The sequence below is a fragment of the Polypterus senegalus genome, chromosome 13, assembly GCF_016835505.1.
Source record: "Polypterus senegalus isolate Bchr_013 chromosome 13, ASM1683550v1, whole genome shotgun sequence".
NCBI classification, from domain to species: Eukaryota; Metazoa; Chordata; class Cladistia; order Polypteriformes; family Polypteridae; genus Polypterus; species Polypterus senegalus.
This window is the reverse complement of record NC_053166.1, coordinates 124,822,502-124,837,105: the sequence shown is the minus strand read 5'-3', so window position 1 is coordinate 124,837,105 and position 14,604 is coordinate 124,822,502. Positions and strand designations below refer to the sequence as shown.

The window sequence follows — 14,604 nt, the reverse complement described above, 5'->3', positions numbered from 1 at the left end:
TGTGTAAGCCCATGCTGTGAAAAGCCCGGGGTCCTAGAAACTATTGAAATCGTCAGAAAAAAAATTGAAATGTCGAGATGTCAAGTAATTGAAAGGAACCACTCTGAGCATCTCTCTCCTAGGAGGTTTCATTTTGCCAATGTGCTCGCCTCGCTTCTGTATTAGTGACTAGGCGAGTGTCTGTTTCTTCAGAGGTCTCGTTTTGCTGACATGCTGGCCTCACTTGTGTTTTAGTGGCTAAACAAGTTTCTGTATCCTCGGAGGTGAAGCCCTTACCTTGACGCTACCTCTCACTTCTGGGCTGGACAGACAGACAGACAGACAGACACACTTTGACTCATAGACGTTTATATATAAGACTAGAAAAATACCCGCGCTTCGCAGCGGAGAAGTAGTGTGTTAAAGAAGTAATGAAAAAGAAAAGGAAACATTTTGAAAATAGCGTAACATGATTGTCAATGTAATTGTTTTGTCACTGTTGTGAGTGATGAGTGTATACACAAACACATATCAACATTCAACATATATATATACATATCCATACATACAGTATATACATATACACATATATATATACACACACATATATATACATACATATACATACACACAAATAAACATATACTGTATACATATACACACACACATATATATATATATACACACACTCTTTGGGGTGCCAGCAACTGTTGCTGGGGGTGGCAGAATCCATCAAGGAAGAAAAATGAAAAACATTATTTGTACAAAATCTTAATTTATTTATCCATTCCTAAATAATTAAATGGGCAGGCTATTTCGTATCAGTGCAATACGCTGTTTGTTAAAACGGATGACTCCCACTCTTACATGCAAGTCTGCGTGGATATTATGAACTATCATATCTGTTCAAGTTCTATTTAAATTTTAAATAGAAGGAATTTTTATTTAGTCGACAGAAATATCTTTGGTAGGAATGTAAGTTAAATGTAGGCATCATTGCATACATTTTTCTTCACCATACAAATGTAAAGAGTAAATTCGCCTTACCAGAGATATTACCAACCAAAGATATTTGTGTCGACTAAATCAGGGGTGTCAAACTCAATTGCACAGGGGGCCAAAATCCAAAACACACTTTAGGTCGCGGGCCGAACAGGATAAACATTTATTGAACACACTAAAACTAAACTTTTAAAACTTTAAAACTTTTAAAACTTAACTTTTTTGAACATAAATATGAATAAAACAGACAGGAATATTATTCCGGAATAAATCAACTCAAACCTTAAATAACTTATAATATTTTGCTCTCCATAAAAATATATCCTGTCTAAATTATACAAGTTAGAAATAAAGTAAGCGTTAAAAGAACAAACATTCAAATTTCTTTACTCTTATGTAATTTTATATAAAAATAAACTTAAATTTTAAATATCCCAAAAGATTTTGCTCTCCATAAAAATATATCCTGTCAAAATTATACAAATTCAAATATGAACATGGTGCATAACAAAACCTGGAAATATAAATAAAATGTGTTCTTTTCAGCAATAACAAATCAAATCATTCAGTTGTCTTTGCTCTTATGTCATTTTATCAGATTTGGACGCCTGGCATCTTTTTTTGGCAACAAGTTCGTTTCTGTTTGGTGTGAGGTTCTGTGTTGTGGAGATTCTCAGGATGGACTGCAGGTGCTCATCAGTGAGGCGACTCCTGTGTGCTGTTTTGTTAGTCTTCATCACTGAGAAGAGCTTCTCACACAGATATGTGCTACCAAACATGCACAAGGTTCGAGCCGCATGTAGACGGAGCTGGAGCATTTCTGCGGGAATGGAGTGAATAAACTGTGCGGGCCCTGCAGTATCGTACTTTGCCTTCAGTGTGCCATTACACTGCAGCTCAATCACCTCCATCTGAATCTGCACAGGTGCAGTTTCCACATCGACGGCAAATGGGTTGCGAAACAACTCAAAATTCTTTTTGTTCTTCAAAGTCACCAAAGCGCCGTGCAACTCAGTGCGCAGTCGCTCAGTTTATCAGCAAAGTGCATATTTGGGAACACCGTTGTGCCGACTTGGTTCAACATTACTTGGCAACAGGGAAAGTGGGGCAAGTTGCACTGGTGCATTTGTGTCTCCCATAAAAGTAGCTTCACTTGAAATCACTTTGTGATTTTGCACGGTAAAAGTCTGCTGAAGTGTCAGATTCTTCTTTAACTCTTCTGCTTTCTGTATCTTCTGCATTGCATTCAGGTCTTTCAGGTTATCCTGATGTTTTGTCTCATAGTGCCGTCTTAGATTAAATTCTGTAATTACAGCCACATTAGCTCCACAAATGAGACACACGGGTTTACCGGCAATGTCAGTAAACATATACTCAGCCTCTCATTGGTTTTTAAAGGCTCTATTTTCAGAATCAACTTTTCTCTTCGGCATCGTGTGGGCTAGCTTCGCAATAACTTGCAGCATCATAAGCTAGACTTGATTAACGCGGTAAGTGTTCGGCAAGGCAGCTGAAGCGCTGCATTATGGGATCTGTAGTTTATTGTGTTACCAGCGCTTCATATCCCCGGGCCATTAATAACAATAATACAGTATATAAAATGATCTCGCGGGCGGATGTGGCCCGGATGGGCCTTGAGTTTGACACATATGGACTAAATAGAACTTGAAAAGATATATTTTTTTGAATGTGATTGCGCAATTCAGATCGAGTTGACGCGCACTACAGTACATCGAGCCGCGTGCTATTGTGGTTTTGCCTGCGTGCCTCAATAAGTCACCCTCCCCTCGCTCTTACTTTTTTACCGTTCATCTAATGAATACACTGAATATGGCTTTACCAAAAGAATCATTAATAGCGAATAAAGTATCCATTATTCATAAAGCTTCAATTGGTGATCTGTCTTTCTGCGTTAACCGCATATTTTTTCATACGTCTCAAACCAAGGGGATGCGAGGGTAAAATGAACCGGGAAGCGCGCGTACATACTCAGTGCACCCCCTCCCGGGAATCGAACATTGGCGCTAGAGGTGAAGTCTCTACCATTGCGCCACGGCATGTGGTTTATCTATTTGAGTGTATGTAGATCGGGGTATATATATACATATATATATATATATATACCCGCGCTTCGCAGTGGAGAAGTAGTGTGTTAAAGAAGTTATGAAAAAGAAAAGGGAACATTTTAAAAATAACGTAACATGAGTGTCAATATACAGTAATTGTTTTGTGAGTGTTAGGAGTGTTGCTGTCATCAAGGATTTGATTATCATTATTTCTTTCAATCAGGTTCGTATTTGTAGGATGTGTTCAAGTTACATTCCATGTTTGTCAATCGTTGTAAAGATAACAGGTTTCATTCATCGATTCGTTTCTTACTGCATCAATAAACAGCTCGTCTTCCTCTTTATCTGAGACTTGACACACTGCATGCACGGGTTTTTTACACTGTCTTTCTTTAGCAGGACATTGACTTTTTCCACCGTGTGCTTTGTTTCCGCAGTAGTTGCACTTATGAATATGCTTGTATGTATCTCACGCTTCATATTTTTTTGCTGCTACTCAATTGTGTAATTCGGTTTTTGTTCAGCACTCTTTGGAACTGTTGCTTTTTTGTCTGTGCACTGCGTCATTTCACGTGAGCCGCTCGGTGTACATGCATCGAAGGTTTCCAGGTGTGCTGGTGCCATCTCGTGCGATGTCCACGGCGATGTTAGCTAAGACCCGGCACTTAAAAGTTTCTCTCGCAGTTTCGCCGAATTTGTGCCAAACACCACCCTGACCATCTCAGTCTTCATCTGCATAAGCACAGTCCTTCACACGTGAATATTTAGCGAGAGTGTTTCGATTGGATTGCCGCTGACGGACGGCCTTATATGGGCAGGCACTAAATTACGTGGGAGGCGTAACTCCGCCTCCCACGGGCATTGAGCAGAAGTCTATTATAGTATATGGACGAAAAAATAGGTTCCAGTTATGACCATTATGTGTAGAATTTCGAAATGAAACCTGCCCAACTTTTGTAAGTAAGCTGTAAGGAATGAGCCTGCCAAATTTCAGCCTTCTACCTACACGGAAACTTGGAGAATTAGTGATGAGTCAGTGAGTGAGTGAGTGAGTGAGTGAGGGCTTTGCCTTTTATTAGTATAGATAATGGATTCCAAACGTATTTCACTTTTTTCTAATTTTGCTATGTTGCAGCCATGTGCTAAAATCATTTAAATTATTTTTTCCGCCATCATGCAATATTTAATACCCAAGAATGACAGAGCTTTAAGAAATTTTTGAAAATAATAAAAAAACCTGAAATATCACACTGACACAGATATTCAGGTGCTTAAAATTTGTCTCAGTTGCATATATCTTATATATATATATATAGTATATAAAATATCATTCATTCAGATATTTGTACACCTCGTTCATAGTCCACCTGTGGTCGGTTTAATTGACTGGATATAATTAGGAAAGGCACACACCTGTCTTTGTCAGGTTCCACAACTGACAACGTGCATCAGAGCAAAAAAAAAACAAGTCATGACATTAAAGGAACTGCCAGCAGAGCTTAGAGACATGAATTGTATCGAGACCCAGATCTGGGGAAGGCAACAAAAAATATCCTGCAGCATTGAAGGCTCCCAAGAGATGAGCTGCCTTCATAATTCTTCAATGGTAGACATTTAGATCAACTGTGACTCTTGTACGGGCTGGCCATGCAGCTGAACTGAGCAATCGTGAAGGAAAGGCCACCGTAAGAGACATGACGTGTGAGTTTTAAGCCTCAATTTTGCTAATTTGTGATTCTTTGATTTCTGTTATGTTAATGTTGCTTTTGTTAATTATGTGCAGCATTCTGTGTTTTAGGTTTTTACTTTCTCATATACGGAGTACAGGGAAAGTATTGGAATCCTCCAAAAATTTAATATTGAGAATTTGATGAATCTCAATGTTTTAGACCTCCCTGAGTCTGAAAATACCATTTTTGGAATCATGTCTGTGTGTGTGTGTGTACGTGTAAACATGATAACTTGAGTACGCTTTCAGTTAGGTCAACCAAATTTTGCATACAAGCATTAGGTACAAAACGTAGATTTCTATCACCTTTTGGGTTATTTCTGTTAACCAGAAGTGGTACTTTACCTTTTATTCATTTAATTTAGTCTGATTTATTCATCTTTACTTTTATAATAATTGTTCAATATGTTATTAGTTAGAGTGGCGCAGTGGGTAGCACTGCTGCCTTGCAGTTAGGAGACCCTGGTTCACTTCCTGGGTCTTCCCTGCGTGGAGTTTGCATGTTCTCCCCATGTCTGCATGGGTTTCCTCTGGGTACAGTCCAAAGACATGCAGTTTAGGTGCATTGGCCATCCTAAATTATCCTCTGTGTGTGTTTGTGCGTCCTGTGGTGGGCTGGCACCCTGTCTGGGGTTTGTTTCCTAACTTGCGCCCTGTGTTGACTGGGACTGGCTCCCGTGACTGTGTAGTTAGGATATAGCAGGTGGGATAATGGGTGGATGGATATTATTAGTTTGATTTGTTGTTGATGGTTCTTTGATCTACATTGCGGTTTACTCCTCATATATCCATCCCCATATCTGAGTATATGAGACCACTCCCGATTTTTATGTATGTAAGCTGCCAGTGTTATGTTCCATGTGTTTTGTGAATGATCCCCCATGATGTTGGGGCACCTGCTGATCACCGCTTCCCTCTGTCGTACATCTCTGGATGGTCTCCCACAGACCCTGGTGGTTTTGAATGTGCCTGGCAGTGGTGAGTTTACTTGTGTTTATTTGATGTACTGGATTTCTAGACTTTGACCCTCTATTTTGTATTTAGACAATTGTTTGAATATCTGTATTGGAACTTGTTTGCTTTGCATTGCCTTTGATATTACAGGCAACTCCTTTCTTGCATTGTGTGTTCCTATGAAGCTTAATTCTTGTTACAAGCTGTTTTGTGAATAAATCTTTTTTTTAAAGAGTCTGTGTTTGCCCTGTTAATAGCTGGGGTAGAAATTTTGGAGGTGTTTTTTGGGACCATATGCTTTGGGACTTCTACTCCATGATACTCTGGCTGAACTCCAGAGAACTGATGTAGAGATGGGAGAAACTTCCAGAAGGACAACCATCACTGCAACACTCCACAGATCTGGGCTTTATGGCAGAGTGACTGGACAGAAACCTCCTCTTAGTAAAATACACTTAGAAGCCCACTTGGTGTTTGCAAAAAAGGCAATTAAAGGATTCTCAGATTGCGAGAAACAAGACTCTTTGGTCAGAATAAGTTGGATTATTGTTACGTCTGGAGGAAACCAGGCGATACTCATCATCTGTGCAATACCATTACCAACAGTAAAGCATGGTAGTGGCAGCATCATGTTGTGGATTTGTTTTTTAAGCAACATGGGACTGGGAGACCAGAAGTCTTTAAGGGAAAACTGAACACAGCAAAGTACAAAGATACCCTTAATGAAAACCTGCTCCAGAGTGCTCTGGACCTTAGACAAGACAGAAGGTTCAGCTTCCAACAGGACAATGATCCTAAGTACAAAGCAAAAGCAACCAAGGAGGGGCTTAGGGTCAACTCTGTGAATGTTCTTGAGTTGCCCGGACTTGATCCCAATCAAACATCTCTCAAGAGACCTGAAAATAGCTGGCCACCGACAGTCTCCATCCAACCTGACAGAGCTTGAAAGGATCTGCAGGAGGAAGTACTGCTAAAATAATGGAGCCACACAAGGGAGAAACTGTGAGGAGGAGAAAAACATGCTGCAATGGACAACAGGTGAGGCCATGATTCTCATAAAGACAGAGTGCATTAATGAAAAAGGCAGACTGAAAGTGCTTTTTAGACTGACAAAGAACATAATGTGTGGCTTTACTCTCAACAGGACAGCAAGTCATAATTATTAGAAGATCAGGCTGTTTCCATGTCCCATGGATGTTGATAGCTGGCCACATTTTCACGATGGTTAAGGCTTCTATCCTGCAAAGTCAAGACTGCAATGTGCCCGGCCTAACAAAGATGTAGCAATACCTCCACCTGAAGAGAGTGGCATGCTTCAGCAACCAAAGGGTGATGTTTTGACCACATCAGAGAAGGATGACAAAGCTGGTGATAAGTAAGGAGTCACCTCTCTTAAAGGTAGACAGCAATATGCAGACGTTTCTAGTGGAAAAGGTGGGAAACTGGTGGGAGAAGAGTTGAGCCTATTGAGGAACTGAGCTGCATACTATACAGTATGTACATGGAGGTTCCACATAAGAGAATGTGGGCTACAAAGCCCTAAAGATGTAGCTTAAAGAGCTTGAAGGAGGGGCAGTGTAACAGTAATGAACTGTACATATCTGGGTTGATATACTTTTGATATACTTTAGGGTGGGTGCTGTGAGTGTTATGTGAGTATATGGTCAATAATAAATGGTCACAAACTGTCCCTAAAACCAAAAAACAGTTAAAGAGCCCAAAAGTACAACGTTAAGAAGGATTTATTAAGCAACGGTTAAACAAAAGAGAAAGAAAACAAAGTACATCTAAAAGGGTAAAACAATATAAACCAATTAAACAAACTACAGTATGTCCCGAGAGCCTACTCAATCTTTTATCTAGGAGCATTAGTCTAATGCACATAATACTAAACAAACACTCCTGTGCCACTTTCCACCACACCTCTCTCCACAAAGAGCCTGGTACTTCCTCCTATGGGTTCAGCATTTGTGAAATGCAGGCAGCTCTTGTGAAATGCTCGCTTCCTGACTCAAAGCTCTGGAGAGCAGGAGGGGCTATTGGGGAACAGTGCAGTACTAATTCTTGGTATATGACAGGAGACACTTCAGTTGTATGAAATGTTAGATAAGAGGTGTTGGGATTCATCTATAAGGAGTTCCCTTTGGTGGTTTCTGCATTTCTGTACAGAAAATATAATAGTGGACTCCAGATAGGTTGAGGAACCCATGTACAGTAAGTTGTACAGAAATAATACAGCATGCTTTATCGAACTGGAGGGTTTTTGATTTGGATTCCCCATAACTTTCATTTACCTAACCAATTCAGGGTCTTTTGTCCAGTACTGTCCCCTTTTGGACTGGAAGAAGACCAGAGCACCTGAGTAAACAGTCATTAACATGAGGAGAACATGCAAGCTCCATGCCAAGAACACCTGGGACAGGACTTGAACCTCTGTCTTCTTGCATATACAGTACATACCCCTTAATGGGCTGGAATACTGTACATGTATTAATCACTGTATGCTGTCTGTGGCTTACAAGGAAAGGATGACTCACAGATCAAGCAAGTGAAAGAGGCCACTGACGTTTCTGTATGGCATATATGTCTGAATGAATGGGGGACTGGTGGTCTTTTGGACTCGGAGCTCCTGCAGATTTTTTTTCACCCGCGTCCCACTGGCTGGAGTTTCTCATTTTTTTCTGTCCTCCTTGGTCATCTGACCATAGCATTAGACTTGTTATAATCATAAGTGCCTTAAAAACTAATTAATAATTAAGGTCTCACCAGTCTCTCTGTGTTGCAAGACAAGTTCAACCTCTCATTGGTGTAGACCCACAAGTACTTGTAGCAGGCTCTTTGTCCTTAGGAGACCGTGTTCCTTTAATGTGGTTTGTGACATCCTTTACATGTTGTATAACTCTGTGATGACCAGTGCGATTTTCTACACTGTGATGTGTTGACAGCTGGTAACAGCACTTCAAGAGAGGCCCCCCGAATCAACAAGCTAATTAAAAAGGCAGGCTTAGTTATGGGGTGCACTCTGGAGCCCCAGGAGGTAGCAGCAAAGGAGAAAATTAAAACCAAACTGAGTGCCATTCTGAACAATGCTGTATATCCTTTCTCTGACACACGAACACTAAGGACTTTCAGCCAACGAATTATTCACCAGAAGTGTCAGGAAACAGCAATAAGCCTGCATAATGCTTTAGTGGGACTATGTCTGTCAAGTCAGAAGTTTTCTTTCTTTTTAACTTTCTTGCCTTTTAGACATTGTGATGTGTGCTCATTCCATAGTGTGTATGTATTTATTTATTTTTCGATTTATATATTTATTTATTTAAGGAGCATCTGTAAAGAGCCAACTTTCTACCCTGGGGACAAATAAAATAGGGTCTATCTGTCTATCTACAGTGGATCCTCGGGTCATGAACGTCTCGGAACACATACAAATCGGGTTACGACCAAAAAAGTTCACCAAACTTTTGCATCTGTTCACGACCACACACTCGGGTGACGAACAAGCCAGTTTCCCTTCCGGTTCGTACACTCTGATGATTTCTGCACGTGTTCAGTCTCTCCCTGTACATTGTTCTTGGTCAGACGTGCGTGCATGCAAGGTTAGTTTTCTTGGTTGTTTTTCTGGTTAGTTTTTGTATAAATTAAGGATTTTTCAAATTTTCATTTTTTTCTTCTGTGCTTAAAACTCATTAAAAAGTGTTTACAGTGAGCGGTTTGTAAGGCTGTAGCGTGAACTCTTGCAATGTTAGTTTTCTCTGTTCAAGGTTTTCTCAGTGTTATTCAATGTTTTTACATTTAGTTTACTATTACACTGTGCATTCTATGGTATAATTAACAATTTAAAAATCTTTAGAAAAATATATTTACATACAGTTCGTACAGTCTGGAATGGATTAATTGTATTTACATACAATCCTACGGGGGAAATTAGTTCGGGTCAGGACCAAATCGGGTTGCAACCAGCGTTTTGGAATGAATTATGGTCGTGACCCGAGGTTCCACTCCATCTATCTATTTATCTATCTATCTATCTACAGTTAGGTCCATAAATATTTGGACAGAGACAACTTTTTTCTAATTTTGGTTCTGTACATTACCATGATGAATTTTAAATGAAACAACTCAGATTCAGTTGAAGTGCAGACTTTCAGCTTTAATTCAGTGGAGTGAACAAAACGATCAACGAACAAAAAAATGTGAGGCAACTAAAGCATTTTGTTAACAAAATCCCTTCATTTCAGGGGCTCAAAAGTAATTGGACAATGGACTCAAAGGCTATTTCATGGGCAGGTGTAGGCAAATCCGTCGTTATGTCATTATCAATTAAGCAGATAAAGGCCTGGAGTTGATTTGAGGTGTGGTGCTTGCATGTGGAAGATTTTGCTGTGAACAGACAACATGCGGTCAAAGGAGCTCTCCATGCAGATGAAAGAAGCCATCCTTAAGCTGCAAAAACAGAAAACAGAAGTTGCTACAATATTACGAGTGGCAAAATCTACAGTTTGGTACATCCCGAGAAAGAAAGCAAGCACTGGTGAACTCAGCAACGCAAAAAGACCTGGGGCCTCATGTATAAACGGTGCGTACGCACAGAAATGTTGCGTAAGAACTTTTCCACGTTCAAATATATAGTATAAAACCTACACTTGGCGTAAAGCCACACACTTTTCCACGGTACCTCATACCTTGTCGTACGCAAGTTCTCTGCTCGGTTTTGCAGACTGGCGGCACCCAGCGTCAAAGCAGTGCTACTGTTCCTGTGTGGTTACTCCTTATTTCACTGACGCAGCTTTATAAATACACTGAAACTAACCGCATATTGTTTATTAGTGTAATGCATCTGATTGTAATTAACTTGTAACAATATAATGGCCCAGGGAATAGCCATAGTATTCCAAATACCATAATACCAGCGTTGTTACTCTCACTGCACCTTCTTCTTCTTCTTTCAGCTGCTCCCGTTAGGAGTTGCCACATCGAATCATCTTTTTCCATATTACTCTCACTGCACCACTCGGAGTATTTATATCACTGTATCTGAGTGTGAATCACAGCCGCAGCTGATCGGAAAGAGAATTATCGGTTGTAAAAGAGCAAGGAGAAGACAACAAAAAGGTTTGGGGTTTTCCGGCCCTGTATATTGTCTACAATCCACAATATAATTTCAAAAGAAAGGTCAAAAATATAAACAAAACTGTTCATATGCGCAACGACGTATCATGGGGTCGCCGGCCATTTTATTAGGGAGGAGCCGGAAGTGGAGGGATGCTGGGAAGGACCGTGAAGGAGGATGGGATTGATGATATCAGGACAAGATGGCGGAGGAAGGGCGGAAGTACCTTACTACGGTCAAAACCTGGCTTATGTGGCGGAGGGTCCTTTTTCCTATGAGGAAGCAGAGGGAGAAAGTTAGTACCCCGCCATTCCCTGCCTGCGGTCTCCTACTCGCGCGTGTGTGACACGGTATACAGCATCAAGCACACGCTGTCTCAGCACGGCAAAATGTTTCAAAGCCTTTCCTGTACGGATCTCGCGGTTTAGAAACAGTTTCATCCCAAGAACTTTAAATGCACTCAATCAAGTGCTCCTTGTAGAACTGTTTGTACTTATAAGTACAATTACCCCACTGTAAACTTACACTACAGTTATAATATCGCACAACCTGAGCCACTTTATAAAGCACGTATTTACATATGATGACGATATAATTTTTTAGATGAAATGCAGCAAAATATGTGTATTATATTATACAGATAAAACTTCAACTTCATTTAAATAATCTATATTCTTCGCTGGGAGTGTCGTGAAGGTTAGAATAATTAAACATGTACTACGAAGATATTTCAATGTTTCTTAAACGTTTTGAAGAATCGGCGCTCTAAGATTACAGATGGCTTAACTTCTATTACAGAGCTGATTGTGTGGTGATTGGGTATTTGGGGAAAGAAAAGCAAGGACTGCAGTGGCGGCTACGCCAATATATATTGAATATAAAACAGAAAGAGAAAATAACAACACAGCTAAAAACGCAGCGACAAATTTTGGCAGAAGTTAAATGCTTGTGTCATGAGCACGAGGCAGCTATGCAGTGTTCGCAACAGACGTGGCCATCCACCGTGCATAAGCTACCTTACTGACATTGGCGAATGAAGGAGCCACCGATTCTTCCTCTGCCCAGTGCCACCACAAGCCTAGAGCCGCCCCTGGGTACTGCTGCAAAAAATTATTTCATCGAAGGTCGCACACAATCACTGCGCAGTGAAACTCATGTTTAATAACGTGCTTTAACTCCTATCATCATAAAATTATATCACGTATACATCTCTGTATTTTAGTTATTCAGAGAGCTGTAATATCACGAATGTAATTGATTCTGTGTCCAGTTGGAGGAAGAGAGCCGGTTTAAAAAGCAAGTAGTGATTCACACACATAGAGCACATAGAAGATCAAATACAAAACAAAGCATTTAACGTGCTACTTTAATTACGATGTGATTTGAGAAACTGGTTAATTAAACGATTTTAAGATTAAGTTTATCATGTTCTACTTTAGTGACAAAATAAACTACGTGATTAAAGTGGAAGATTGAAGTTGACATTTCGTGCTTTTTCCCCAATGTGTGCCTTTTGTTCTCTGTACCCTAATAAGCTTTCATATGACACTCAGACGGTGGGCTACAACTCGCCTTTGACTTTGATATGTGACTTCTTTTTTATTTCCGACACTGTGTGATTTTGTGAACATGAGCTTTCAAGTTTCGCCAACACGCTATGTCACTCGATCAACTTCTTTTGTTGATTATACCACGGTTTATTTGAAAAAATAGTATGTTTTTCCTTTGCCTCCACTTGGTATTCACTGAAATTCTTATATTTTCCCAGTGCTTTTCCCATTGTCTTTTCACAGAAGGCTGAGTTTAAGGGCGATTTATATTGATTTGCATATTCAAAGAGGCGTAATTCTGGGAGGAGTTGGGGCGTTACATAAAGCGCATGCACGAGCGTTACTTTTCACGCTGATCGGTATTTATGTAGCGGAAAAACGTGGAAGTTGGAGTACGCACAGATTCCTGCATCTGGATTTTTCTGTGCATAAGCACATTTCGGCTTTTGTGCTTACGCCATGTTATAGTGCGAGTTCTACGCATGGTGTTATACATGAGGCCCCTGGACGTCCACAGAACACAACAGTGGTGGATGATCGCAGAATCACTTCCATGATGAAGAGAAACCCCTTCACAACAGCCAACCAAGTGAACAACACTCTCCAGGGGGTAGGCATATCTGTATCCAAGTCTACCATAAAGAGAAGACTGCATGAAAGTAAATACAGAGGGTGCACTGCAAGGTGCAAGCCACTCATAAGCCTCAAGAATAGAAAGGCTAGATTGGTCTTTACTAAAGAACATCTAAAAAAGCAAGCACAGTTCTGGAAAAACATTCTTTGGACAGATGAAACCAATATCAACCTCTACCAGAATGATGGCAAGAAAAAAGTATGGAGAAGGTGTGAAACAGCTCATTATCCAAAGCATACCACATCATCTGTAAAACACGGTGGAGGCAGTGTGATGGCTTGGGAGTGCATGGCTGCCAGTGGCACTGGGACACTAGTGTTTATTGATGATGTGACACAGGACAGAAGCAGCCAAATGAATTCTGAGGTGTTCAGAGACATACTGTCTGCTCATATCCAGCTAAATGCAGTCAAATTGATTGGGCGCCATTTCATGATACAGATGGACAATGACCCAAAACATACAGCCAAAGCAACCCAGGAGTTTATTAAAGCAAAGAAGTGGAAAATTCTTGAATGGCCAAGTCAGTCACCTGATCTTAACCCAATTGAGCATGCATTTCACTTGTTGAAGACTAAACTTCAGACAGAAAGGCCCACAAACAAACAGCAACTGAAAGCTGCTGCAGTAAAAGGCCTGGCAGAGCATTAAAAAGGAGAAAACCCAGCATCTTGTGATGTCCATGAGTTCAAGACTACAGGCTATCATTGCCAGCAAAGGGTTTTCAACCAATTATTAGAAATGAACATTTTATTTCCAGTTATTTAATTTGGCCAATTACTTTTGAGCCCCTGAAATAAAGGGATTGTGATAAAAAATACTTTAGTTCCCTCACATTCTTTTTGTTCAACCCATTGAATTAAAGCTGAAAGTCTGCACTTCAACTGCATCTGAGTTGTTTCATTTAAAATTCATTATGGTAATGTACAGAACCAAAATTAGAAAACTATTGTGAAAACTATCTATCTATCTATCTATCTATCTATCTATCTATCTATCTATCTAAGTGTGTATTGATTTATTCTTATTTACTGGTTTTGGCATTTCATTTATTCATTCATATCTTACTGCTAATTTTTAGTTTTATTGCTATATTCCTTTAACTTCTTGTGAAGTACTCTGACACATACCTTATATGAAATACACCTTGTTGTTTTCTCTAGGATTGCCTGCAGACTGGTATAGCTCATTGTTACGTTTTCAATTCACTGTTAAAGTGGGTAGCAATAAACAAATATCTGTTTGAACCAAAATACTGTCTTCGTCGAATTCTTTCCTGAACCACTGCCCCGTTTTATACATCTAACACACATAAATCATACACACACTTACACATGAACACTTAACAGTATACTGGTGATCTGTTTGAACATTTCTTGATCATCAGTTAATCACGAGAAGAACATGGCTATAAGGAACTTCCTTTATGCTTTCACACATGGCTTTCTGCATGTGGAATTATTTCTGGACGAATCAAAATGACAGCAAATTCTGTTATGTTGTTTTAAATATAAAGTTGCATTTATCTACTTTTAGGACCTGATTAGGACTACATGATAATTAATTCTGTCCTGATA

At 39.8% G+C, this 14,604-nt stretch overlaps 1 long non-coding RNA gene across 1 annotated transcript in view; it reads right to left on the bottom strand.

Annotated features, from left to right (window-relative positions):
- The window catches only part of LOC120542041, a 56,984-nt gene that overhangs the window by 42,214 nt on the left and 166 nt on the right, over positions 1-14,604 (bottom strand). The window lies entirely within an intron of this gene.